This window comes from Hyperolius riggenbachi, chromosome 11 (assembly GCF_040937935.1).
Source record: "Hyperolius riggenbachi isolate aHypRig1 chromosome 11, aHypRig1.pri, whole genome shotgun sequence".
NCBI lineage: Eukaryota > Metazoa > Chordata > Amphibia > Anura > Hyperoliidae > Hyperolius > Hyperolius riggenbachi.
In genome coordinates this window covers 47,733,373-47,758,337 of record NC_090656.1, presented here as the reverse complement: position 1 = coordinate 47,758,337, position 24,965 = coordinate 47,733,373, and the positions used below count along the sequence as shown (strand labels likewise).

The 24,965-nt window shown below is 45.3% G+C and overlaps 1 protein-coding gene across 1 annotated transcript in view; it reads left to right on the top strand.

The window, feature by feature from the left end:
* Positions 1–9,687: 9,687 nt before the first annotated feature.
* The window catches only part of WWOX (WW domain containing oxidoreductase), a 1,347,942-nt gene continuing 1,332,664 nt past the window's right edge, over positions 9,688–24,965 (top strand). Inside the window, exon 1 of the mRNA XM_068259546.1 lies at positions 9,688–9,739. The gene's annotated coding sequence lies outside the window, so the exon portion shown is untranslated. The remainder of the gene's footprint in view (positions 9,740–24,965) is intronic.

Genomic DNA, 24,965 nt, shown 5'->3' with positions numbered 1-24,965 from the left:
GCGCTGCCGTTCGTTAGCGGAACAGGAACGCAAGGTCCCGACATGTCGGGAACGTCCGATCCGATGAGCGGAACGCAGGGAACGGAACAGGAGCGGACCAATGTGAACTTTCACATTGGGAAAGCATTGCTGCCGCTCATCGGAGTGGAACGTAACTCAATGAGAACAGAGCCTAAATGTATGTCACAATGCCTTAGTGTGAGCAGCCTTGAGGCAGGGGACACAACTGTTTTCATGCATGTTTTCTGAATGAGTTCTGAGGAACTTGTTAATCAATGGCTAGTACACAATGCGCTTTATGCGCATGAAAAAAAAAAAATAATTCTGCAGGATGATTCTGCAGTTTTCTTTAACAGTTACATTAGCGGCTGTGGGGAGGAAAGAAAAAAACAAAACCTTTTTTCCTGCATACAAAACACACATGGCATGCAGAAAAACATGCTCAGAAAACTGAAAGACAAGTGTGTCCCTTTCCTTAAAGTGTACCAGAGACTAACAAATAGAAAAAATCTATACTTACCCTGGGCTTCCCCCAACCCCATAAACACATCTGAGTCTATCGCTGTCCTCCCGCAGTCTGCCGTTCAGCCCCAGTAACTGGCTCAGTCAGGTCCAGTCTGGGTCTTCCACGCATGTGCAATAGATCCGGACTGACACGACTGAGCCTCTTACCAGGGCCGATTGCGGCTGAACAGCAGACTGCGGGAGGACGGCAAGGGACTCACATGTTCTTATGGGGCTGGAGGAAGTCCCGGGCACGTATCAATTCCCTCTATTTGTTAGTCTTTGGTTTACTTTAAGGACCAATGTCAATAACAAATGTGTGCCAAGTAGTGATGTTTACTGCAAGTCACCAGGATTTTTTTTTTTATTTTTTTTTTTAAACTTGTGGTGCGGAAAATAACCTTCATGAAATCAATCCTGTGCCTGTTCTGGCATTGGGACACACTCCCACTGTGTAGGGGGAGCATAGCCAGCCTCCCGCCCAGCTGAGTCACTTAGGAGTCTCCAAGTGCAGCGCTGGTTAAAGTGAACCTCCAGACTAAAAAGCGACTCAGCAGCACTGAAAAGGCCTGGTGTTTCTTTAACAGTTTCACAGCATCAGAACTTTGTTTCTCTTATACAAGCCTCATTTTTAGCTGCACAGAAGAAAACTGCCCGGGCAGTTTTCCCCTTATGCTGTGCAAAGCATGATGGGATTTCTGATGTTGTTCTCGTTCTGCTGTTTTGGTGCTATTTTTTTTTTTGTTACATTTTTAATTTGACGCCTAGCGCGTGCAGCTGGGAGGGGTGATCAGCACACAGGACAGTTGGAACTGTGTCTCATGCTCCCTGTCACCTCCTTTCAACCAAAAAGATGGCTGCCCCCATGACAAAGATGGCAGCCCCCATGAATCACAAACATTTGCCTGTTCTTTTAAAACAGGGTGCGTAAAAGATTACCTATCTATTCTAATTAACATAACTAATGTAACTTAATAACAGTATGTTTGTTTAGGCTGAAGTTCCCCTTTAAGAACGGTCCTTGTAGGCTGGGGGAGCATACATGAATCAGCTGGGTGATTATGCTCCCCCTACACAGCAGTAGTGCATCCCAACACCAGTACAGGCACAGGATTGATTTCAGGAAGTTTATACATTTTCTGTCCACAAATGAAAAAAATCCTGTTGAATTGCACTCTTGTACACTTCACTGCTTGACAGTATTGTTTAGGACACTTGGCCTTTAAAGTTACATTGAATGTACACATTCACTACTACATAGAATTAGATTAAGATGTACCACCTTGCCTAGAGCCCCATTACATTTAGCACCCCCTTGTGGCCTTTATGATAAGCTGTAGTGAAGAGAGGGGGGAGTGAGGTGGTGGCAGGTGGACCCCTTAACGCATATAAAAATTAAGGCAGCAGGTAATTTGGGCGCAGGGTAAAGAAACTGCTCACCTGCCTACTGCAAACATTCTGGCGGCATTATTCCCCCTCCAGGTCGCCGTGGACAGTGGGGGAAATACGCAACCCGGCTGAAAGCTACTGCTGACAGCCAAATTTTATTACACGTTATCAAAGTCATTTGGCCTGAGTCTTGACAGCACCCATATTACTGTCTGAGTGCCGCTTTAGCTGTAATTCCCGTTATAGCCTATGGCAACGCCCAGGGGCGTAGCAATAGGGGGTGCAGAGGTAGCGACCGCATCGGGGCCCTGGGGCCATAGGGGCCCCGAAGGGACCTCCCTCAACTTCAGTATTAGCTCTCTATTAGTCCTGTGGTCATAATAATCACTTCTATAGATACTTTAAATAGTAGTAATCAGTAACAAACTGTTTCCCATTCCCTTCTTGCACCCCTAACACTGTAGTTGCCATTGGCAGGTTTTGGTGTGCCGTATCAATTGTTATGTATAGAGTGCTAGGGGGGCCCCATTGCAGAACTTGCATCGGGGCCCACAGCTCCTTAGCTACGCCACTGGCAACGCTAAAACCTCAGGCGTCATTTGTACTTACTTCACCTCTTAAAGAGACTCCGTAACAAAAATTGCATCCTGTTTTTTATCATCCTACAAGTTCCAAAAGCTATTCTAATGTGTTCTGGCTTACTGCAACACTTTCTGCTATCACAGTCTCTGTAATAAATCAATGTATCTTTTCCCTGTCAGACTTGTCGGCCAGTGTCTGGAAGGCTGCCAAGTTCTTCAGTGTTGTGGTTCTGCTATGAACTCTCCCTTTCAGGCCCCTCTCTGCACACTGCCTGTGTGATATTTAGATTAGTGCAGCTTCTCTCTGCTCTCATATCTTTTACAAGCTGGATAAAGTGTCCTCTGAGCTGGCTGGGCTTTCACATACTGAGGAAATTCAGACAAGGGCAAAGCTGTTTGCAGGAAGAAAAGAGCAGCCTGAAACTTCAGTGCATGAGAGCAGAAGGGGGAAAGAAACACACAAATGATCTCTTGAGATTCAAAAGGAAGGGTGTATACAGCCTGCTTGTGTATGGATGTATTTTGTATGTGTGGACATGCTGTACATCAACCTACTTCCTGTTTTGGTGGCCATTTTGTTTGTTTATAAACAAACTTTTTAAAACTGTTTTTAACCACTTTTAATACGGCGGGGAGCGTCGAAATTGTGACAGAGGGTAATAGGAGATGTCCCCTAACGCACTGGTATGTTTACTTTTGTGCGATTTTAACAATACAGATTCTCTTTAAAGGACAACCAAGGTGACATGTCACATGATGAGATAGACATGTGTATGTACAGTGCCAAGCACACAAATAACTAGGCTGTGTTCCTTTTTTTCCTCCTTCTCTGCCTGAAAGAGTTAAACATCAGGTATGCAAGTGACACTTTCTGTCCGGGTTGGGACCGAGTCAGACTGGCTCAGACTACAGCATAACCCACGCTGATAGGAAAGTGTTTTATGGCTGTAATTTCTTGACAGTAAATGGCTTCCCGGAGCAGGAAAGAGATAAAAAGGGTCAATAATTCATAGATTTGAGCTCTAGCATACTTCAATGAAGGTGCCATTGAGCAGAGACAATTATTATGCATTTATATAGCGCCGACATATTACGCAGTGGTGTGTGGTGTGTGGGGTGTGGGTATTTTGTCTTGTCGCTAACTGTCCCTCAAAGGAGCTCACAAACTAATCCCTACCATTGCCATATGTTTGTATTATGTAGTGTAAGTCTAGGGCCAATTTTTTAGGGGGAGCCAATTAACTTATCCGTATGTTTTTGGAATGTGGGAGGAAACCGGAGTGCCCGGAGGAAACCCACGCAGACACGGAGAGAACAGACAAACTCTTTGCAGATAGTGCCCTGGCTGGGATTCGAACCAGGGACCCAACGCTGCAAGGCGAGAGAGCTAACCACTACGCCACCGTGCAATGAAACAGTAAAAACCTAAAAACTAGATTTAAAATATAAAAAAAAACTGTGGCATATAAAAAAAAAAAAACAAAAAAAAACAAAAACAAACACTTTACTTACGGTAAAGTCTTTTCCAGTAGTCATGAGGACAGCACCCCTGGATGAGACTTGTCTCCCTCCCCACCGTGGACAGGAAACGGTTAAAAGAAGAAGAATTTGCATAAGCAATAGGCAGCCACATATAAGATACTACACCTGCCATAGTACCTCAGTTATTAAAAAAAGATGACACGGACATTTAATGATGCTTACACAAATTTATTTTTCTTTCCTACCCAAATAAGGGCGGGTTTCAGGGGTGCTGTCCTCATGACTACTGGAAAAGACTTTACTGTAAGTAAAGTGATTTTTCCCAGAACGTCATTTCGGACAGCACCCCTGGATGAGACGATATACAAGAGTTAAGCAGGCCATACACTGGCTCGATTCCCGGCCGTTTCGACAGCAGATTCGATTCTGGGATTGAATCTGCTGCCAATCCGATTTCCTCCCGAAATCGGATCGGTCCGTCGATCGCGCCGTGCGGGAAATTACCCTCGATCGCCCGCGGGTAAAGTGCGCATTGCTAGCGGCGGCCGATCCAGTATACATTACCTGAGGCTGGCTCCCGGGCGTCTTCTCCGCACTGCACGGCTCTGTTCCGGCTCCATCCATCCCGGCGCTTCCTGTGTCACTGCAGTGACCAGGAAGTTCAAATAGAGGGCGCTCTATTTGAACTTCCTGGTCACGGAGTAACACAGGAAGCGCCGTAATGGAGCCGGAACAGAGCCGTGCAATGCGGAAAAGATGCCCGGGAGCCACCATCAGGTAATGTATACGGGGGGGGGGGGGGGGGGGGGACAGGCGGCAGGAGCAGCTCAGCAGATGGTGAATTGGTTTCAGGCTGAAATTGATTCACAAACTGTTTGCAGTAAAGGCAGCCATACGATCCCTCTCTGATCAGATTCGATCAGATAGGGATCTGTCAGCTGGTCGATCTAATGGCACATCGACCAGCGTATGGCCACCTTTAAAGCCTTAGGGTGGGACCACAGCTTGCAAAAACTTTCCTTCTGAAGGATAAACCTGCAGAGGCAGATACATTAAGGCGATAGTGCTTTACAAACGTATTGTGACTTGACCAGGTCGCAGCTCTGCAAATCTGATCTATAGAGGCCTCTGCCCTCTCTGCCCAAGAAGTCGACATGCCTCTTGTGGAGTGAGCCATGATAGAATTTAATTGCTTCCCGTGTGTCTGCTATGCTGATGAAATAGCCCCCAAAAAGTATAATCTGTGTAGGATTTAAGGAAGATTTCTCCCAATTAATGATCCAACCTAGATCTTGTAGGAAGACTATTGTTGTAACAATCTGATCGCTTACCGAATCGGGAGATGTCCACCAAAACAGAAAATCCTCAAGGTAACATAAATGTTAACTTTTCATTGTCTAAGAGCAGCCAGAACCTGACATTACCTTCATAAACAACCATGGAGCTGAGGATAATCCGAAGGGCAAAGCATTAAACTGATAAATTCTTACCTCTTCCTCCATCTGGATGGCAAACCTTAACCTCCCTGGCGGTTTATTAAAATCCGCCAGGGGGCAGCAAATACGTTTTTTTAAAAAAAAATAAAAAATTTCTTTTTCATGTAGCGAGACAATGTCTCGCTACATGATAGCCGCTGCCGAGCGGCATCCCCCCAGCCCCTCCGATCGCCTTCGGCGATCAGAGATCAAGAGATCCCGTTCACAGAACGGGATCTCTTGGAGGGCTTCCCCCGTCGCCATGGCGACGGGGCGGGATGACGTCACCGACGTCATGACGTCAAAGGGGAATCCAATCCACCCCACGGCGCTGCCTGGCACTGATTGGCCAGACAGCGCACGGGGTCTGGGGGGGGGGGGGGGGGGGGGCGGCTGCGGCGACGCGTATAGCGGCGGATCGGCGGGTAGCGGCGGCGATCGGAGGTTACACGCAGCTAGCAAAGTGCTAGCTGCGTGTAACAAAAAAAAAAAAATATGCAAATCGGCCCAGCGGGGCCTGAGCGGTGCCTCCCGGCGGCATAGCCCGAACTCAGTTCGGGCTTACCGCCAGGGAGGTTAAGTACTATTGAGAAGAGAGATGTATCGGTAATTGAAGATACGCATCCTTTTGGTCTAGAAAGGTTAGGAAATTGTCCTTCTGTAAGAGATGAATAATAGAGCGAATCCATCCTGAATTTTCTGTATTTTACCTTCTGGTTTAGACTCTTTAGATTTAGTATGAACCGATAATTTCCCTGTAGCTCCTTTACTAGAAAAAACAGGGGAATAGAATCCCTGTCCTCTGACATTTCGGTACTTCTCAAATTACTTTTTTTTTTCTCTAAACAGGGAAAGGACTTCCGATTGTACGGCTGAAAACTTTATTTGATCCTGCGAGCGGGGAGTAATGCAAAAGTTCTGAAGAGGAGGCTGGCTGAACTCTATTCTGTATCCCTCCAAAAACCACCTTAAGGGCCCTTTCCCGCTAAGACGTTGCGTTAGATGCGACATAAGGGTCGCATAACGTGCCCCCAACGCATGTGAGCTTTGAAGTTGGACGTTATACGTCTCTTGATGCGTCCGTGATGCGTACTTTTTGACGCATACTATCGGATGAAAAACGGTGCATGCAGCAAAGACTGTGGAGACCACGTGATCGGAAAACTCCGCATCACGTGGTCCCTCCAGCCAATAAGCGGCCGCTCCAGGAAGTAAACACTGCAGTGCATATTAATTAGTCATGTGGCTGGCCACAATAGCGGACTCTCCCCTCCTCTCCTGTACAAAAAAATAGAAACACACATTACTGAGCATGTGCAAACAGTCTAATGCGGCTAAAACCGCATATAACGCACAGCATGCTGCACCCTCTTTAAACGTCCAGCGTTACACTGTAACACAACGTGGGCACTGTGAACTGCCCATTGATTTTTCATTACTGTGAGTTGGGCTGCGTTACAGGCTGCTCTAACGCGCGCTTGTAACGTCCCACTGTGAAGGCAGCCTAAATAACCAATGTTTTGTGAACTGTAGTTGCCATGTTTCGAAAAAAATCTGCAATTCTCCATCTCACTGGAATACTAGCGACATTGCTTATCTGACTTCTTGGTAAAAGTGAAGTTGGACTTGGGCTTCTGTGACTTGTAGGGAGCCCATCTCCCGCCCTTAGAGGACTAGGGATCTGACTTATTCTTAGAAGAGGGACGAAAGGATCGTTTACTTTGAAAAGGTCCTTTCTTAAAGGAATATTATCAATACCCAAGTGTTCTAAAATGACAATGTACAAATAATGTCTAAGTAGCTGTGTAAACATTTTCCTACTTTTCATGTTAAATATCAGAGGCAAAAGCTGTAATTTATTGAGGGTAGGATTTAGCTATATTGGGACAAATCAATTGCAGAAGGGGTGTCTGCTTCAATGCACAGCCAGAGTTGCATATCGGACTACAGAAAGAATATATCAAACATATCAAACTCTGAAAGCAAAAATAGTATGAAAAGCTGTGACAATTAGTTACATTTCCTCTGTTCTCTTCAGACACTTCAGTCAGAAACACAGGACACAGAAGCTACAGCTGTTGGGAGCTTTCACTCTCACACAGAGTTACACATAGGGCTTGATTCACAAAAGAGTGCTAACTGTTAGCACTCGCATTGCACGTGATCGCAAATTTTCGTGCGAAACAATAACGTTTTAATGCGCAAAAGCGAATTTTCCCACAAAAGCGATATAGTTTGTGCGAAAATTCGCGTTTGCGCGCGAAAACATTATCGTTTCACGTGAAAATTCGTGATTGTGCGCAATGCGAAAATTCACATGTAGCATTTTGCGGTTTTGTGAAGCGTTTTTGGTGTAGTAGATTTCATGTATTGTTACAGTAAAGCTGTTACTGAACAGCTACTGTAACAAAAACGCCTGGCAAACCGCTCTGAAGTGCCGTTTTTCAGATTGGTTTGCGTTTTTCCTATACTTAACATTGAGGCAGAAACGCCTCCGCAATCCAAAATCTGCAGCAGCCCGGGAGTATGCGTTTCTGCAAAACGCCTCCCGCTCTGGTGTGCACCAGCTCATTAAAATACATTACCCAAGCATCCTCGCAGCCGCAAGCGGATCGCAAAACGCAGCCGAACCACTCTGGTGTGCACTAGGCCTTAGAGCTTGCTTCTATTATGAGCTTGCTTCTATTATGAGAAGATGCAGGAGGAGGGTCTGTTTAATCACACCTCGTATTTTTCGTGAGAGAACAGTTCTTGATAATTTTACTGAGACAGAGGTGGTGAAGAAGTTCAGACTCACTCGTGATATGATGTATGATATGATCCGGCAGTAAAAGGCGGGAATACTCTGGTCAGGTATGGTAAAACTCCGCCTCCTACCCACACTGCTTCACTTTCAAGCTTACAGAGAGGAAAAGTATCCCATGTAAATCATTAATACCGATTACCTAACTCTCTGCTTTCTCACACTTTCCTCATGCATATCTCTCCATTATCCCCTGCTAGCAAACACTTTTCTCTCTGTCCTCTCACACTGGTGAATTGACTCCAGAGTGTTAAAATACCTCATGAGAAACTACCTACCTTTTTTCTCTTAGTAAATCCTCTGGTGAATTGACACCAGAGGTTACCAACCTATTTATCTCTTGGGAGGCAATTTACCTCCTGTGATATCTCCAAATAGCAATTCTCCAGAAGTATAGGGGAAAATATCGACAGAGAGAAATGCAAGAGATAAATGTGAGATAAGTATGAGATAAATAAGTGATAGTTAGTAGTTAGTTTTTCTCCAAATCACAATTCACCAGGGAAGAAAGGGGGGTGTGGCCATTCATTATTTTTTCATCTCTTTATCCCCTGAATGAACCTGGAGATATCGTGGTTTTCACACAGCAGCTGCTGCGGAAGATGGAGCCTTTTGAGCTTAGGCCTCGATCACATCTGCTGCGCTAAAAAAGGTGTGAAAGCGCATGGTGAAATACGCGCGCGCTTTAGTGCGCGTTTCTGTGCACTTCTTTAAAACACGTTTTGCTTACTGTAGCAGCAGCAGTCAATAAAACTTTGTTTTTGTATGTAAATGTATTTTTTTCTCCAATTAGGGGTAAAAAATGCATGCGCTTCTATGCGCTAAAAAAGCAGACCCATTCACTTGCATTGCTGTGCGCTTTACAGCTCAGCGCACAGAAATGCATGCAACACTACGTTTTTGTAACGCTGCTCAGCGCAGCGCATAGATGTGAACCAGCTACATTTAGTTACATGGAAAAATCAATACCTTGCTGCAGGGCCGGATTTACCACTAGGCACTGTAGGCACGTGCCTACAGGCGGCAAGCATGTGACAGGCGGGGAATGTCGGGTTGGATGACGTCATCGGCCGGTAATTCGCATCTTTCCGGTAAATGCAGAAAAGGTTTAGAGTGGCGCCTGCAGCATCCCCATCAAGTCGGGACAGTTCCACTGAAGTAGGGGAGGACGAATAATGCTACTGACTCTGACCATGTTAATTCAACCCCAGACCTTTCCTACTTTTACTTATGGCAGAGCAGATTACAGGGCAGTGGCTGAGATCCGCCTCCCTGGCCCCTTTTCCACGCTCCTCTCCGTTATAAGCTTCTAATGTTTTCCACTCCCCCTGCTCAAAGTGAAATAGTTGTGGCCAGTTAACTCCGCCCCCCCCCCCCCCCCTCTCCCTAAGCAACACGAGGTTTGTAATGCCGCTGGGGCTGATTGAAGAAAGCCTCGGCAAGTGCTTACTGTAGAAGTCCTTCAGCTGAGCCCTGAGAGATCGTGGGGCAGCCAGACATGGCAGGTGAGAGACTGGGCTTTAGCGCACAGGCTGTGTCTGCAGAGAACTCTGTGCAGGGAACAAGGGTTAGGCTTCTCTGCTTCTGGCTGCTGCATGTTTATGTTTGCCACCTCTGACCTTTACTGAACTTGTCAGCTGAGATCCCGGCCCAGCCTGATTTGTATCTGCACAGGATTTCTTTGCACTGTCCAGCGAGCATCATGAATGATGTCTGGTTCAGTGACTGCTGTAACTAGGAGATTCCTCTTCCCCTAGCATTCCTGTCTGCTTAGCATTATTGGACTTCCTGTCTGCAGCATTACTGGACTCTGCAGCACTGGCAGGTAGAAGCTGCAGAGAACCTAGACAGTAGTGTAGTAGCTGATATTTAGACAGAGAGGGATTCATATATCCAATTATGCACATAGCGTGACAAGATAAGGAGATCAGGAGGTGTTGTGGTCCATCCAAGTGACTGTGGCAGACCTGTCAGGTGGTTCGAACCTCAGGAGGGGAGTGGAGGTAGAATATGTTTTTAGAAAAAAATAGCAAAATATTTTGTTACAGTGAACCTGGGAAGAAAATTACATACTTGTCTAAGGAGAGGAAGACCTCTGGAACCTAATAAGGTTTCACTCACTGTCCTTCTTTCCTCCATTGCCGCCCACGGACCCTCCAAAGATTACCAACAAGGGCACCTCAATAATCTGAATGGAGGGGGTGCAGCCATACTTCACCTGTGTAGGCCATAGTCATTCATGCACAAGCAAGCTTACAGCGCAGGCACAGCTGTACTTGCACAGGTGAAGTATGGCTGCACTTCCCAGGTGAAGAGCGCCGCCCCGATCAGATTATCGACATGCCCTCAGCTGGAGGGATCCAGGCAGAGGACAGTGTGGGAAGCTTCTCCTTAAGTAAGTGTTTCTGAAAGTTTTGGTTCTCTTTAACCCTCCTGGTGGTTAATTTTTTTTGCCAAAATGGCAAAAATCCTTTTTTTTTTTAATTTTTTTTTTTGTGTTTCATGTAAAGCTACCAGAGTGGTAGCTACATGAAACACCACTAGAGGGCGCATGTGTCCCTCTAGTGCGATCGTCGCCGGCATCAATAGCAAACAGGGGAACGCGTATATAACGCGCTCCCGTTTGGCTTCTCCTGTCGCCATGGCGACGATCGGAATGACGTCATGGACGTCAGCCGACGTCCTGACGTCAGACACCTCCGATCCAGCCCATAGCGCTGCCCGGAACTCATTGGTCCGGGCAGCGCAGGGCTCTGGCGGGGGGGGGGGGGGGCCCTCTTGCGCCGCTGCGTACGGGCGATCGCCGCAGAGCGGCGGCGATCAAGCTGTACGCGCGGCTAGCAAAGTGCTAGCTGCGCGTACAGCATTTTAAATGGAGCAAATCGCTCCATCAGGGGCTGAGATATCTTCCTGCGCGGCATAGCCCGAGCTCAGCTCGGGCTTACCGCCAGGAAGGTTAAAGGATTCAGAAAGTGTGGCCATGCCTGCGCTAGTGATTAAAAAAAACAAAAACAAAAAAAACTTAAAAAGCTGAGTGTGAACCAATCCCTTACTTCTGCTGCTGGAGGAGGTAAAACGTTATACATGTGCTTATGTGCACAGGGTTTCGAAAATGTGTGGTGAAAAGCGAACCTGAAGCGAGAAGTGTATGGAGGATGCCATATTTATTTCCTTTTAAACCATACCAATTGCCTGGCTGTCCTGCTGATCTCTTTACCCTCAGTAGTGTCTGAATTGCACACCTGAAATAAGCATGCAGCTAATCCAGTCAGAAATGGCAACTGATATTGCTTTAAAGCAGACCTGAACTCAGAACCTCCTCTCTGCTCTAAAAGATACGAAACAGTATAATAACATTTAAAGAAAAATTTTTGTTACAGCTGATACAAATCCTGCAATTAATCTGCAGCACATCTTCTTCCTGCTTTCATGTAAGCAGACATATTGTTCACATTCTGTGCTTTCAAATAAGCTTAACTGCCTTATCTGCTGTGGCATTCAGGTGACTCAGGGGAGAGGTTAAATTACAATTTGTGATTAAACACAGATGAGGGGGTAATTTTACTGGCTAAATTCTCTAAATACATACAGGGTGCATTTCTTTGTTTTCCTTCTGTCCTGTGCAAGAGTGCAGGTCCACTTTAATGGAAATAAATATGGCAACCTCCATATAGTTCTCGTTTCAGGTTCCCTTTAATCCCACCAGAAAAAAAAGGGGTGTGACTTAGGGGTAGGGTGTGGCCTTGTTTTTGGGCGGAGTTTAGGGCGCCACAACTTCTGTGCCTATAGGCTCCTGAGGCGTAAATCCTGCCCTGCCTTGCTGATCGCACAGGGCAGTGCGCTGTGGAAAGCACACAGAAGCGTCCCTGATGTGAACAAGGCCTTACTCTGTTAGGCCTGGTGCACACCAAAAACCGCTAGCAGATCCGCAAAATGCTAGCAGATTTAACGCTTTTTCTTATTTTTCTGTAGCGTTTCAGCTAGCATTTTGCGGTTTTGTGAAGCGTTACTGTTACTGAACAGCTACTGTAACAAAAACCGCCTGGCAAACCGCACTGAAGTGCGGTTTTTCAAAACGGTTTGCGTTTTTCCTATACTTAACATTGAGGCAGAAACGCCTCCGCAATCCAACATCTGCAGCAGCCCGGGAGTATGCGTTTCTGCAAAACGCCTCCCGCTCTGGTGTGCACCAGCCCATTGAAATACATTACCCAAGCGTATCCGCAGCCGCAAGCGGATTGCAAAACGCAGCCGAGACAGAGGTGGTGAAGAAGTTCAGACTCACTCGTCATATGATTTATGATATGATCCGGCAGTAAAAGGCGGGAATACTCTGGTTACATAGTGGTGAAACTCCGCCTCCTACCCACAATGCTTCACTTTCAAGCTTACAGAGAGGAAAAGTATCCCATGCAAATCATTAATACCGATTACCTAACTCTCTGCTTTCTCACACTTTCCTCATGCATATCTCTCCATTATCCCCTGCTATCGAACACTTTTCTCTCTGTCCTCTCACACTGGTGAATTGACTCCAGAGTGTTAAAATACCTCATGAGATAAACTACCTACCTTTTTTCTCTTAGTAAATCCTCTCTGGTGAATTGACGCCATTGTCTCATGCATAGCCATTAGTAAGTCTTTCATGAATTCAGGAGAAAAACAATTCGGTTAGGGCTCTTTTCCACTATGAAATGCGATCGCATTTGCGATCACAATCGCACTTCAATTTCCACTATGCGATTGAGCTACTATACTTATAGTACAGCTCAATCGCATACAAAACGCAGCAGAATGACGATTGCGCTTTGTCCAAATCGCATCGCAATCAGATTGCACCAATGGAAATTGCTGCTGCAGTTTCCATTAGTTTAACGTACCTTGCAATCAGAATCAAATCGTAAATCGCAGGGTAGTGAAAAATGGCCCTTAGTCAGTTTCACTCAAATCTTCCTCCTAGTTTGATACATTTTCTCTGTGCAGAGAGTTACTATAAAGGAGGCAGCCCCAGCATCCCTTTACATGTGCATTTTTGTTTAAATTGCCTCTCCTTGCCCTGAATCTGTCTAAACAATCTATTTAATTGCTGCAGTTTAGAAGAACTTCAAGAATGTTACACATGCAGGCTTTCTGATGTGAAATTTATCTGAAAACAGGTGCACAAGGGGTTAAAAAAAACCACAGCCTGGGTATTCTGGGATGCAGTTTTTGCTCTGCTCTCACTGCAGCTGTCTGGGAGGTCTGTCTCTCCATTAGCTTTTTATGTTATCCGCTGGCTTATCGCAATATCTAAACAGCCGGGTTTCTCCGCTCTCATTCCCCCAGCTCTAATCTTTATGAATTAACCATCAGTGACGTGTTGTGATACTCTCCGCACAAGGCGGTAATTTCCCGCACCTGCTCAGGAATGTCAGCTTTTCATGCGGAAACAGGTTTTATGAATGGACACTTTGCTAAATGGTCGGTAAAGTCAGCTGTTTTGAGCATTACCGCATGCAGGAATGCTCTTTGAATACAGGCCTATGGCCTCAATTCACTAAGCTTATCTCCTGTCTTTAATAACTCTTCTAGAGTTGTTACCATGGTGATAAGGCATGTAGTATTCAGGAAACATTTTACCTCAGGCAAGCCTAAAGTTAGCTCTTCTGTCTTTAAGTTAACTCTCCAATCCTTAAAATAACTCCAGAGTTAAAGACAGACGTGTCAAAATAACTACAGAGGAGGTAAATTAACTACAGAGAGGGTAAATTAACTACAGAGGAGGTAACTTAAGGAATGAAGAAATAAGATTACTCTCTCACTGTGTGGAGGTAAGTTTTCTCTTGCCTTATTATCTCCAGCATGATCTTAGTGAATTGAGGCCTCTGTCTCTTGGAAAGTAGGAGGCATAGTCGGAGGTGCAGACAACATAGGAGATGATGGATTAGCTATAACAGGCAGATAATCCACAGCACTACTAGTCCCAGGCCCATCTGAAGCAGCTGAGGCAGTAAGAGCAATAGCATAATGTTTAATTCCCTATTGCTGTATTCTCTGTACAATACTGGCACAATTTCCATTCAGACTTGCTAGTCCATGCTGACTGGACTGAGTAAAAGATTTGTCAGACTTTTCAACCTTCTCAGTCTTATGTCTTTTAGGGTATAAAACATAATAAATGATAGCCAGCCATTAGACAAATCCCCCTATACATAACTTATATCCGGCCAAGCAGAAGAAACATAACCACATCTACTTGCCAGAGAGGGATCCTGGGCAGATTTAGCAGATTGTGCAGGAGCTGACCCAGAGGCGTCCTCCATGATCCCAGCCACAAACCAGAGTGCATCATGGACTCTACAAACATATACCTGTGCTGCTGATTTGATGCAGCTGATCTAATTATGCATGCAGCCCCTGCCATCTAAACATATGCTTAATCAGCTTCTTACCTTAAGGAATCAGCTGTATGTTGATTCCTAATCACCGCCGCGGCCCCTGCCTCAGATCAAATCACGCGGGACGCCAGCACGTGACCACCTCCGGTTCAACCGGAAGTAAACTGTCTTCAATGCACGCATAAAGTCGCTGCCTCCAATGGAGAAGCCTCCTCCACGCTGCAGGGCTCCGACTGTTCACTGAACAGCGCTGCTTGGAGCCCTGGAAACCGCTGCCCCTGCTGCCTGACATGGATGGCACTCCTGGAGACCTCTCCCATGCTTCCTGTCCGGGACAGGAAACTAAACTGAGGTACGGTGGCAGGTGTAGTATCTTATATGTGGCTGCCTATTGCTTATGCAAATTCTTCTTTTAACAGTTTCCTGTCCACGGTGGGGAGGGTGACAAGTCTCATCCAGGGGTGCTGTACGAAATGACGTTCTAGGAGAAAACACTTTTAGGAGGAGGATAGATACAATCGTTTTTCTCATCAGTTTATTTTCACCTTGGATGGCCTTTCAAGGGAATCTAAACTGAGAAGGATTTGGATTTTTCCTTTTAAAATAATACCAGTTGCCTGACTCAAGCTGATCCTGTGTTTCTAACACTTAGCCACAGCCCCTCAACAAGCATGCAGACCAGATGCTCTGACTGAAGTCAGACTAGATTTGCTGCATGCTTATTTCAGGTGTTTGATTCAGTCACTACTGCAGCCAAAGAGATCAGCATGACTGACAAGCAACTGATATTGTTTAAAGAGACACTGAAGCGAACTAATTTTGCCTATTTTACCTTATAATTCGCTTCAGTGCTCTAATGCCAAGTAATCCGCCGTGTCCCCGCCCCAAAACGAGTGCTGCAGAGCCCCCAATTCCCCAGGGGGCAATCTGACCAGCATTTCCTGGAAGGGGCAGAGCTTCAGCTCTGCCCCTCCTGACGTGGATTGCGTGGCGATTGACGTCAGGAGGGGCAGAGCTACAGCTGGAAGCTCTGCCCCTCAGTGCAGCATAATCCACGACCAAGTTGGTCATGGAAATTTGCGGAGGGATTTGAGGGCTCTGCAGCCCTCGTTTAGCGGCGGGGACACGGCGGATTACTTGGCATTAGAGCACTGAAGTGGATTATAAGGTAAAATAGGCAAAATTAGTTCGCTTCAGTGTCTCTTTAAAAGGAAACATCCATATCCCTTCTCAGATAATGTTTCCTTTAACAACCTGCCTAGGTTGCCTAGTGGAAGACCCTGTTGTGTATAGAATACTGATATTTAATGGTCTATTACATTTCCCTTTTATTAAACATATGCATGCAAATCACACCAACACATCACAAGCAAGTGCAAGGAAATGATGCAGAAAGTCTTGCATGCAAGTACATGCAAGGTATATACAGTAGCTTAAACATTTAGTTTATGGCAAGACATGACTGCAAACCAAAAAAAAAGTGTCAAATTGCGCACTTGAAACATTTCTACCCTAATTGGATGGGGTGAAACTAGGAGACAAAATATAGCTCAAAATGGGAACATTGGCACCCAAAGGAATTAAAAATTGTTTTAGATCCCTAAATTCAAGAATGCTGGTTTGGGACCACTAAGACAAAAATCTCCTAACCAATTCAATCAGATTGATCAAATGGATCCAAAAATCAGATAGAGATTTAATTAACCTGATCAGATTGGTTAGGAGATTTTTGTCCATCAGTGGTCCCAAACAATCAATTTCCAGATGGAGATTATATATTTGTTAACCTCCCTAGTGGTATTGGCGGTTATACACGTCAAAACATGCTGTGAACAGTATTGATTGGGGGGGGGGGGGGTTGAATGCAGAAAACACTTTTTCAGTTTCCACATGACAAGTGCCACAGTTTGGCCCTTCCCGATTACAGCGATACCTTATTTCACTACTAGCTGGGCATGCAGCAGACCGTTATCCCAAGCGTACATGTCAGTAGTGATCGGATGTGATTGCTAGGGCAACAGGTCAGGGGCCCCAGTGCTGTACATATGCATCACTAGGTAATGGCAGAGCAATGCATCTGTAGAGCACTGGGTCCCAAAACTATTGCCTTAGCAATAACTACTGATCACTACAGGCGGCAGGCATTAAAGCACCGACATCTTACGCAGCGCTGTACAGTATATATATATATATATATATATATATATATATATATATATATATATATATATATATATATATATAGTGTATTGTCACTAACTGTCCCTCAAAGGAGCTCACAATCTAATCCCTGCTATTATCATATGTCTATATATGTATTATGTAGTGTAAGTACTGTAGTCTAGGGCCAATTTAGGGGTGAACCAATTAACTTATCTGTATGTTTTTGGGATGTGGGAGGAAACCAGAGTACCCGGAGGAAACCCACACAGACACGGGGAGAACATACAAACTCCTTGCAGATGGTGCCCTGGCTGGGATTCGAACCGGGGACCCAGCGCTGCAAGGCGAGAGTGCTAACCACTACGCCACCATGCTGCCCAGATATAGATATTACAGGGGTAAAACAAAAAACAAACACTGCACCAACTCAAACTGATTTGCATCTGATTGACCACCCCTAATTAGCAGCTCTGCCAAGCAACTGGTATTGGAGAAGAAGGAAAAAAAATTACAAAATCAAGTTACAGAATTTTGCCTGCTCATCCCTACATACAAATATGCAAGCCTGGGATATCTAAAACCAAAAGAAAGTGGATTATATATCTACTAGTAAAAAAGCCGCCCAAAAATGGGCTAACAAAGAACACCAAGAGCCCCAATATGTACTGGTAAATGGTTACCAGATAGAGTAAATATTAATACTCACAAACCAGGGTTACCATTAGGCAACCACTGTAAAGGCAGGTGGGGAGATTTTCCTGACCCCACTCAGGAATAAGAAGTCGCTCTCTGTAGATGAGAAAAAGGGGGTTCATTGTGAGAAGTAATTGTGAGCAGTGATGAGCAAAACTGTTAATATTCTTTTCGCATAAAAAAAAAAATCTTGCAAAAATAATGTTTAATTCAAATTTCAAGTGAATAATTTTGGGAAAAATTCCCGTTAACTTGCGCGGTTTTTGCATACATTGCACATTTCCACGAAAAAAAACACAGATCTTTCGGGCTAGAATAAAAATTATTGTTTTAGACGTTTTGCGCTAAAAAAATAGTTTTATATGTTTTTACTATAAAATATTGATCTCGTGTATTTTTGCGCTAAAAGCAAAGAATGTAAAAATCCAAGATAAACCTCGAATCAAACACCGAATTCTTAATGCAAAAATTCACAAGTAATGGAAAAAATGAAGGTATCATAAGGAAAGAAAGCTGTAACTTACCATATGTGGTCAGTAGAAGAGCCAGGCACCTCTGTTAGGGCTCACTTCCAGGAGTGCTCATTTATACTACTTTGGGGGTTGATTGACCAATCACAGTGCTTGGTAAATGTGCTGAGTCATTCTGCACATGTGCAGATGCAACTAGCAGTTGCTGGTGCCATTTTTGAATAGGGCAAGAGTAAGGGCAAGTTCATTTTAGTGATGCAGTGCCATCTAGTGGTGGATTGTGGTATATGCATATAGGTGATTGTATGAAAAAATGCATAGCAGAGCGTAACAATTACATATTACCTGAACAGATAAAATAAGTACCTGCAAGACAGGTTAAAATGATGTGATACATGTAGAATAATAAGATAATCAAAGAATATTAATAACACATACTATACAAATATATAAAAAAAATCTAAAAAAATGATATAAAAAACATATTGTTTATCTATCCATAGGTTTTCACAGTTTTGTGGCAATGTATTGATTGTTCATAATTTACAGTAAAAATATAAAACTGTAAAAACATAACATCAGAAATTAAAAATTAAAAACTTAAAAGAGAGGACTAGATAAAAGTGTGAACGGAACAGTATGAATATATTGCTTAGAAAATTAATAGATTTTTTCTAGGACCAAAAATGGGCGCTAAGCTACAGGCGCTCTCCCCCCGCCAACCCCCCCCCCCCCCCCCCCCCAGCAACGCGAGTACAAACATGTTCCGCTCGACCGTCCTCCACCGATGTCTGCAGATTATGCACACAGGGAGAAGTTTCATGCTTGGCAGTTGGAAAAGGCTGTTATTTCCCACAATGCAATGAGGTTCAAAGACAGCAAACTGTCAGGTCTGGAAGCAGGGACACACACACACAGAGACACACACACACAGAGACACACACACACAGAGACACACACACACAGACACACACACACAGAGACACACACACACAGACACACACACACAGACACACAGAGACACACACACACACACACACAGAGACACACACACACAGACACACACACACAGAGACACACACACAGACACACACACACACAGACACACACACACACACACACACACAGACACACACACACACAGACACACACACACACACACACAGACACACACAGACACACACACACACACACACACACACACACACACACACACACACACACACACACACACACACACACACACACACACACACACACACACAGAGACACACACACACAGAGACACACACACACACACACACACAGAGACACACACACACACACACACACACACACACACACAGACACACACACACACAGACACACACACACACAGACACACACACACAGAGACACACACAGACACACACACACACACACACAGAGACACACACACACAGACACACACACACACACAGAGAGACACACAGAGACACACACACACACACACACAGAGACACACACACACACACACACACACAGACACACACACACAGACACACACACACAGAGACACAGAGACACACACACACAGACACACAGAGACACACACACACAGACACACAGAGACACACACACACACACACACACAGAGACACAGAGACACAGAGACACACACACAGAGACACAGAGACACACACACACAGACACACACACACACACACACACACACACACACACACAGACACACACACACACACACACAGAGACACAGACACACACACACACACACACAGAGACACACACACACAGACACACACACACACACACACACACACACACACACACACACACACACACACAGAGACACACACACACAGAGACACACACACACAGAGACACAGAGACACACACACACAGAGACACAGAGACACACACACACAGAGACACACACACACAGAGACACACACACACACAGACACACACACACAGAGACACACACACACAGAGACACACACACACAGAGACACACACACACACACACAGAGACACAGAGACACACACAGAGACACACACACAGACACACACACAGAGACACACACACACAGAGACACACACACACAGAGAGACACACACACAGAGAAACACACACAGAGACACACACACACACAGAGACACAGAGACACACACGTTTTATTATATAGGATATCTTTCTGACCTGTGGTTATCCACCATGTATTCTTCTTGATAACCTACCCCTTCCAAAAAAATCCCAAGAATTTACATACTGATAGACTGATGGTCTGTGGTCAGAAAACGCGTACAGTCAAAAATGGCGTGGGGAAAAAATGGCGCACAGTGATAAATCTTTTAAAACGGTATTTATAGTTTTAAGGATATGCAGTAACTTTATTTAAAACGCTATTTATCGTTGGTCTGACCCCCGCCCCTCATGTCCTGCGGTGTCCCCCGGTTCCTGTCTGCCTCCCCCGCCCCCCCTCGCACGTCCAATTTTGTCTCCCATTGATTTCATCTCTGCCCCGGACTGGAGTGTAATGCTACAACAGTCCTACCTAAGCAGATCTTACGAACAGCTGGTGGATGTATCTGCTCGCTGCCGCTGATGACTTTCTGATGCACCAATCACGCTGGGGGCGCTGCTCCAGAACTGCCAATCACCGCTGCTCATGTCTCTGCTCCGTCTGCTAATTGGACGCGATGGTCTCGGAGGCGGGAGCATTGGGTCCAATTAGCAGACGGAGCAGAGAAATGAGCAGCGGTGTTTGGCAATTCTGTAGCAGCGCCCCCAGCGTGATTGGTGCATCAGAAAGTCATCAGCGGCAGCGAGCAGATACATATCCACCAGCTGTTCGTAAGATCTGCTTAGGTAGGACTGTTGTAGCATTACACTCCAGTCCGGGGCAGAGATGAAATCACTGGGAGACAAAATTGGACGTGCGAGGGGTGGCGGGGGAGGCAGACAGGAACCGGGGGACACCGCAGGACATGAGGGGCGGGGGTCAGACCAACGATAAATAGCGTTTTAAATAAAGTTACTGCATATCCTTAAAACTATAAATACCGTTTTAAAAGATTTATCACTGTGCGCCATTTTTTCCCCACGCCATATTTTCCTGACCCGCAGAAAACAGCTTACAGGCTGAGCTAAGGAGCCCACCCACCAGTGTGCAGGGGCAGGAACTCCCACAATGCAGTAGTAGGGAGGGGCAATAAGATGCAAATACTACCAAGTTAAAGCAGAACCATGCAATTTTATATGCAAATATATGCAGCTTGGAAATGGGACAAATGAATTCTGTCATGGTCCATGGTCCATTTTGAAGCTTCATACATTTGTATGTAAAACTTGCATAATCCTGCACCAGCTTGGAATGATTTGCTTATTATTGATGATCCCTAGTCAGGGGCTCTTCAACAAAAACTGGCTATATTTTATTGTTCCAATTCTAAGCAGCAAACATTGCATACAGTTAGCATAAAATTGACATCAGAGAATGGTTACCATTTCCTTGACCAGGGGAGTTGTTAGGGTCCTGGAAGATCAGGAGCCCCTCTGCAGCGGATTACCACTAAATAGCGGCAGTTGTGTTCCCCACAGAAATACCATGAACAGCCACTTTCAGACAGGCGTTTCCCTCACTGCCTGTCAGCTGCTCTCCAGCACCAGCTGGGCACCTGTTAGCGCCTCGGTATCAGCACCGGAGTCAGATCTAAGCGTGGCCACAGCCATGCTCAGACTCGACATGTCACGGTGCTCTGCTGCGTAACACCACTGCATGATAGCGCTTGACAAATGACATCTAAGAACCGCAGCAATGCTGTTTAAATTGCACCTGAAATGCACTGACAGGCAGCAGATGGGAGACTGAACTACCCAACAAGCACACAGTTCAGCCTCCGGTCTGAAAGAGGCCTAAAGGAAACCAAAGAACTACAAGCAATTATACTTACCTGAGTACTTCCTCCAGTGCCCCCTGTAGGCTGTGGGCTTCCTCATCATCCTCCCAGTCCCTCCCATTTTTCCACTGTCTAGCTTGGTAGTCTGGGAGTGCTGGAAATCTGCAGCCATGCACATTCTTAATCATACTCCTGTGGCTAGGAGCATTCTGTGCAGGTACAGTGTGCTACTGGCCACAGAAGCACCATGGGGGGGAGGGGGGGGGGGTCGCACGCAGCCAGGTATACACATTGGATCATGACTGCGCCCAGTCATGGCTTTACCCATTTCAGCCAGTGGAGGAACAAAGCAGCCCAGGTGGTCAGCGAGGGAGCCCACAAGCTTCAAGGGGCTAGATGAATGCTTGTACACTTGAAAGTACACCGAGCATCAGTACAGAAGAAAAAAAATTTTTTTTTGATGAACCCCGCCATAAGTGAGGTTTACAACTCAGTATGCTGTTGGGAGGCAGGGGTTACACCATTGCCAGGGGCGTAGCAAGAAATGACTGGGCCCCATAGCAAAAAAATTTTATGGGCCCCCCCCCACAACCTTCCAACCCCACGGACCTCCCACCCAAACATTCCTTCAGGACCCTCCACCCCAACAGTCCCACAACCCTCTAAGTGCAGTATAAGTAGCCAGGTCTATAGGTGTCCCCAGAACAGGTGGCCAGGGGTAGAGATGTCCCCAGAACAGGTGGCCAGGGGTAGAGATGTCCCCAGAACAGGTGGCCAGGGGTAGAGATGTCCCCAGAACAGGTGGCCAGGGGTAGAGATGTCCCCAGAACAGGTGGCCAGGGGTAGAGATGTCCCCAGAACAGGTGGCCAGGGGTAGAGATGTCCCCAGAACAGGTAGCCAGGGGTATAGATGTCCCCAGAACAGGTGGCCAGGGGTAGAGATGTCCCCAGAACAGGTAGCCAGGGGTATATGTGCCCAGTATATGTAGGCAGGGTACAGGGCCGGTTCTAGACTGGCACATATGAGGGGGCAGTCAAAAATGGTTAGGGGGCAACATGTTCGTGGCCATGATGTCATGTGGGTGGGGCTAACTAATGTAGTTATACTAGCTAATGTAGTTACATAAAAAAATATGAAGTAAATGCACATAATGAGAGACAGCGTTTCCCCAGTAAATGCACATAATAAGAGACAGCGTTTCCCCAGTAAACGCACATAATGAGAGACAGCGTTTCCCCAGTAAACGCACATAAGAGACAGCGTTTCCCAAGTAAACGAACATAATAAGAGACAGCTTTTCACCAGTAAACGCACATAATAAGAGAGAGCTTTTCACCAGTAAACGCACATAACAAGAGACAGCTTTTCACCAGTAAACGCACATAATAAGAGACAGCTTTTCACCAGTAAACGCACATAATAAGAGACATCTTTTCACCAGTAAACGCACATAATAAGAGACAGCTTTTCACCAGTAAACGCACATAAAAAGTGACAGCTTTTAACCAGTAAACGCACATAATAAGAGACAGCTTTTCACCAGTAAACGCACATAATAAGAGACAGCTTTTCACCAGTAAACGCACATAATAAGAGACAGCTTTTCATGAGATGTCCCCAGAACAGGTAGCCAGGGGTATAGATGTCCCCAGAACAGGTGGCCAGGGGTAGAGATGTCCCCAGAACAGGTAGCCAGGGGTATATGTGCCCAGTATATGTAGGCAGGGTACAGGGCCGGTTCTAGACTGGCACATATGAGGGGGCAGTCAAAAATGGTTAGGGGGCAACATGTTCGTGGCCATGATGTCATGTGGGTGGGGCTAACTAATGTAGTTATACTAGCTAATGTAGTTACATAAAAAAATATGAAGTAAATGCACATAATGAGAGACAGCGTTTCCCCAGTAAATGCACATAATAAGAGACAGCGTTTCCCCAGTAAACGCACATAATGAGAGACAGCTTTTCCCCAGTAAACGCACATAAGAGACAGCGTTTCCCAAGTAAACGAACATAATAAGAGACAGCTTTTCACCAGTAAACGCACATAATAAGAGAGAGCTTTTCACCAGTAAACGCACATAACAAGAGACAGCTTTTCACCAGTAAACGCACATAATAAGAGACAGCTTTTCACCAGTAAACGCACATAATAAGAGACATCTTTTCACCAGTAAACGCACATAATAAGAGACAGCTTTTCACCAGTAAACGCACATAATAAGAGACAGCTTTTCACCAGTAAACGCACATAATAAGAGACAGCTTTTCACCAGTAAACGCACATAAGAGACAGCTTTTCACCAGTAAACGCACATAATAAGAGAGAGCTTTTCACCAGTAAACGCACATAATAAGAGACAGCTTTTCACCAGTAAACGCACATAATAAGAGACAGCTTTTCACCAGTAAACGCACATAAAAAGTGACAGCTTTTAACCAGTAAACGCACATAATAAGAGACAGCTTTTCACCAGTAAACGCACATAATAAGAGACAGCTTTTCACCAGTAAACGCACATAATAAGAGACAGCTTTTCACCAGTAAACGCACATAAGAGACAGCTTTTCACCAGTAAACGCACATAATAAGAGACAGCATTTCCCCAGTAAACGCACATAATAAGAGACAGCGTTTCCCCAGTAAACGCACATAATAAGTGACAGCGTTTCCCCAGTAAACGCACATAATAAGAGACACCGTTTCCCCAGTAAACGCACATAATAAGAGACAGCGTTTCCCCAGTAAACGCACATAATAAGAGACAGCTTTTCACCAGTAAATGCACATAATAAGAGACAGCGTTTCCCCAGTAAACGCACATAATAAGAGACAGCGTTTCCCCAGTAAACGCACATAATAAGAGACAGCTTTTCACCAGTAAATGCACATAATAAGAGACAGCGTTTCCCCAGTAAACGCACATAATAAGAGACAGCTTTTTACCAGTAAACGCACATAATAAGAGACAGCTTTTCACCAGTAAATGCACATAATGACAAACAGCCAGTGTCCCCAGTATAGGTAGTCAGGGGTATATGCGCCCAGTATATGTAGTCGGTGGTATATGCGCCCAGTATATGTAGTCAGGGGTATATGCGCCCAGTATATGTAGTCAGGGGTATA